This window comes from Grammomys surdaster, unplaced genomic scaffold, assembly GCF_004785775.1.
Source record: "Grammomys surdaster isolate TR1022 unplaced genomic scaffold, NIH_TR_1.0 168, whole genome shotgun sequence".
NCBI classification, from domain to species: domain Eukaryota; kingdom Metazoa; phylum Chordata; class Mammalia; order Rodentia; family Muridae; genus Grammomys; species Grammomys surdaster.
This window is the reverse complement of record NW_021604616.1, coordinates 2,561,090-2,566,340: the sequence shown is the minus strand read 5'-3', so window position 1 is coordinate 2,566,340 and position 5,251 is coordinate 2,561,090.

Sequence of the window (5,251 nt, the reverse complement as noted above, 5' to 3'; positions counted from 1 at the left end):
GTGTGTGTGTGTGTGTGTGTGTGTGTGTGTGTGTGTGTGTGTGTGTGAAGAGCCCAGCCAGAAGTCAGATGTCTTCCTCTATTGCTCTCTATTTTATTTTTTGAGATAGAATCTCTCACCAACTTGGAGCTCACCTCTTCTGCTAGGCTGGCTAGCCAAAAATCTTCAAAAATCCTCCTTTCCCTGCCTTCCCTACAATTCGCTCCCCACTGGAGATACAGATGTATAACACTGTGCTTGGCCACTTGTGGGTACTAGGGATCTGAACTCATGTCCTCTTGCTTGAGTGGGAAGCATTTTACCAACTCAGATGTCTCCTGACCCCCAGTTTGAATCTTCTAATCAGAGATTGTTCATTTATAATTAAGATTCTTATTGATCATAAAAACTTACATCTTACTTCCTTGATGACTTTCTAGTTATTTTTAATATTCTTTCTTGTTCGTATCTAATGGTGTGGTGTATTGGACTGTTTGATCTATCTCCTTCTTTCATGCATCTGCTCTTACTGTGAGACTTGAGTTCCTCATGCTGGCCTCTTACTAGCTGTCTTCCTCCCTCTTAGATGTTGGACTTCCATAATAAGCATATTTTGTAAGGCAGGTCTGCATTATGAATTCACTCATTTTTGCATGCCTTTAACATCTATATTCTGGCCCTCATTTCTGAATAATGTCTTTGAGTACAGTATTCCTGGTTGGCATTTTTTTTTTCAGAAATTGAAACACACAATTACCTTCCCTACCAACTAGAAAGATTTCTTATGACAACTCAGCTGGGATTGTCAAGGGGTATCTTCAAATGTGATGGGCTGCTTTCTTTTTTTGTAGATTTTATAACTTTAGTATTATACAGTTAAATATAATATGCTATGACAAAATTTTTATGACCATTTGGGGTCATATATGCCCATGGACAGAGATGTTTATGTAACTTTGAATATTAGACACGTCTTCTCTTTTTATTTCATTGATTGCTTTCCATTCTCTATCAGTCTTCTTTTTCTCTATTGGGCATTTCAGAAACATGCGTATTTATTCAATTGTTTCAAAAATCTGAAATGTACTTTCTCCCTCCCTACCTTCTGTGTGTGTGTGTGTGTGTGTGTGTGTGTGTGTGTGTGTGTGTGTGATCTAATGCATTTAAAGACTTCTCAAGCTTAAGTAGTCTTTTCCCCATTTGATCCATCTGCCTGCCATAGCTTTCGACAGACTGTGTTCTGGGATGGTTTTGTTTGTATGTCCTTGCTGAGTTTTTTTTTATTCCTATCCTTCATGGTCTTTCCAATTTCATTTAACTGTCCACGTGTATTCTAGGATCTCGCTGCGATTCCTTTTAAATAATTATTTGTGTGTGTGAGAGAGAAAGCACTCATGTGGAGGAGAGAGGACATGCCTTTGGGATCTGTTCGCTAATTCACCTTGTGGGATTTGGGGATTGAATGCAGATCGTCAGCCTTGACCACAAGCAGGTCTCCCTGCTGGCCCATCAACATTGCCATCGCTGAACTCCTACACGATTCTCCAGGCACTTTCCTCACAACCACTGCCTTGTGGTCTGTTGCTAGAACATTTTTGTATTCTTCAGAGGCATCCTCTTCTCTGCGTTTTCACACTTTCTTATGTTATGTTCAGATTTGGGCATCTATTAAAGCAGTTAGCATTGTCCCTTTCACGGGATGACATTAATGGGCAGCTGTTTTGTACAGGTAAGAAATATTGGCTTCATCTCTTGATCAGCATGGTAATATGGTCTCCTCACAAGTTGCTTGGCTATAATCAATCACTTTAGGCACACTGAGCACTGTAGTAGTCACGGGACCTCTGTAACGTGAGCTGTGCAAGAGTGGAACACTAGTAGTTTAGATAGGTGTGGACCAGACATTGTACTTACCAGCACAATCTGAGTAGTAGCCCCATGAGATAATGGAGACTTCCTTAGATGTTACTGTTGCTAGCTAGCCCTCCTACTTCTTAGGGCCTCTGGCACTGTCATCTCCAGCAGCAATGAAGGGATAGAAACACATTTTCAACTTAGCAGCAGTACAGACTAACACACTGCAGTGAGCAAAATGATGTGGGAGCTATGACTTTGCTCTGTTGCTTACACCCAGCTCTCAGGGCAGCCCTGAGTCACATACAGAATAGAGGAGAGGTGATAGCAGGAATCCCAGTGTCCCTCTCTACTGTCCTGATGCTGGTTCAAGTCTGGGGCTGCAGCAGCTGGTGGAGCCAGGGTTTTTCTCTCCCTGTTCATTTAACTGTAACACATGCTCCAGAGCCAAGTAACAAAATTTCTCTTGGCCAGTTTGGCTGTGCATGTCTGAGGTCTCAGAAAGTCTTCAGTAATATCTCAGTGTTTTAACATATATTTCCTTATAACTGCTGCTAAGTGGTTTTAGATATTTGGTTGTTTCCCTTTAGGAAAGCATTTATCAATGAGGTTTAAGATATGATGTAGCACATTGGCAGTTGAAATAATAGTAGAATCGGGAAATTGCTGACTCTTAGGGTTTCATTGCTGTGTATAGATGCCATGACCTTGGCAACTCTTATAAAGGCAAGCATTTAATTGGGGATGGCTTACATTTCATAGGGTTAGTCCATTATCATCATGGCAGGAAGCATGGAGGCATGCAGGTAGACATGATGCTGAAGAAGTTCTAAAGAAGCAGCAGCATGGAACCAGGAGTTCTACATTTAGATCTGCAGGGAGCAGGAAGAGAGAGTGAACCAGTGGACCTGGCTTTATCTTCTGAAATTTCACCCTCTGTGATACACTACCTCCAATAAAGCCACACCAACTCCAACAAGGCACACCAAATCCAACAACGCCACACCAACACCAAGGCCACACCCACTCCAACAAAGCCATATCTAATCCAACAAAATCACTCCAACTCCAACAAGGCTGAACTTAATAGTGCCACTCCCTGTGGGCCTATGGGGGACAATTTCACTTAAATCTCATCTCCTTTTCCTAATTAGTTTTTTATTTTCTAAGTCTGTAAAACACATCATTGATTATTCATAACCTTTCTCTTTTATATATGCATTACTACTATATTTTTTCTTATAATACTGTTTTTGATATATCTGTATATAATACAGTTTATGTTATACTTTGTTTCCATTCAATTCCGGAAATGTTGGCTATTTAGAAGCATGATGCTCAATTTCCATTTATTTATGTATTTCCTAATTTATTTCTTGTCCTAATTCATTGTGGTAGGAGAAGACATAGATAGCACCTGATCTGGGATTCTAGAGAGCTGCAGGCTATGGCAGTTCAGGAAGTAGGACAGTCAGGAAATATAGGGAAGGTATTGTGGGCTTGGAAAACATACCAGGTAAATGTGTGCAATGAAGTATGGGGATTGCATTGACAGACTTACCAGGTCTTGCCATGGGATGCTATCCCTCCAGAAACTAGGCCTATAGTTTATTTTTTTCTATTGATCCATTAATATCTATCTTTAAAATCATGATCATTACATTTCTGAGAAGGAAAATTACCTTTCTTTATTCATTGCACAGGTAGCTCCCTAACCATATGATTTATGGTTCCTTAAAAACTGTATTTGTAGCTAGATTTTGTTGTAAACATTTTAGAAATCATTTTTAGTATCTGAAAAACACACTACATCTCCTCGCTGTGAATGTCTGCATTTTTACACTTGAGATGATGAGACACCAACTCTGCAGTGAAATAACAGGGTAACTCTAGACAGTATTTGGCCACACACATCAGTGGTCAAAATCTCAGTATCACGTTGATGTCCACAGGCATATTTGAATATTTTTAAATAGATCAGGTTAAATATCATCTGACTTACTTGGGGAGAGGCGATTTAAGGAAGTCTCAGGTTGAAAGAAAATTGGCTGAAAAAAAATCCCATGTTACTAACAATTACTACTGTCAAGTAAGAAAATGATGAAGCAGGAGAGACGTCTCAGTGTTTATCAGTCTTTAAAAGTACTTACTGCTATTACAGAGGACTCAGGTTCAATTTCCACAGGTGGCCCACAGCCATCCTTAACTCAAGTTCCAAAAGATTTTATGCTCTCTTCTGGTCTCTTCAGGCTCCTGGACGCACATGGCAGACATAAACGTCATGCAGTCACACACAAATATGCACATACATGTTAAGCTCCTTTTAGAAAGTTACACATGAGGAATTTTGAAGATCAGACATCATACTTTTTAAGGAAGCTTTCTGACTTTTCTATAGAGCACCACCATACTAGAGTATTATGGACTGAGTGGCGTAAAAAACTAGCATATTTCTTATGGGAAATAGGCAGTCCATGACCAAAAGGTGTGAGGTCATTCAGTCCTGGATCAGACTCTCTTCTGGCCAAAGAGGACCATTCTCTCCTACTCTGTAGATAGCCTTTCCTTTGGGTGTTCACATGGTGAGACTACTCTTTTGTCATGTGACAAGTGTACTAATCCCACAATGTTCCCTGAGCATATCTGTCCATCTTTACCACTCAAAGGTCCCATTTCCAAATACCATAATTCTGGGTATTTGTTCTTTTAAAAAATACATTTGGAGTGATCATATTCAGTCCTTAACATTTTCATTAAATAAGTACTTTTCACTGAAATATGCCTCCAGCATTTTTCAAAATAAAATTTTAGAGATAAAGAAAATGAACTATTTAAAGTCCAATCGGAGGAAATACTCTATACTAGTAATTGTGATGCCATTGACATTAGAAACTCATTGAGTCATGTGATCGCTAGGTCTATATTCTGTCACACCAATACTCACTAAATGTACAGACAGGATAAATGTAAACATCCTAAATACAACTTTTATTCTTCTCCATTAGTAACATATAACTAGATAACATTTTTAAAAAGATTTATTTATTTATTTTATGTATATGAGTGCTCTGTTTACATGTACATCTGGTTGCCAGAAGAGGCCATATGATCACATTATAGGTGGTTGTGAGTCACAGTGTGGTTGCTAGGAATTAAACATAGGACCTCTGGAAGAGCAGCCAGTGTTCTCAATCGCTAAGCCATCTCTCTAGCACAAGATACCATCTTTTATGAATGTACTGTAATAAACATATGAGATGTGATTAGCTTAAGCATCCATAAAATGTAACTTAAAATAGCAAAGTATCATTTCTTTAGACATGAAATTAATGAATATAAAAAATAATGAAGAAACATTAGATCTCACTCAACCACTCTTAATGGAAATATGAATTAATACTTTGGCAATATATGCGAT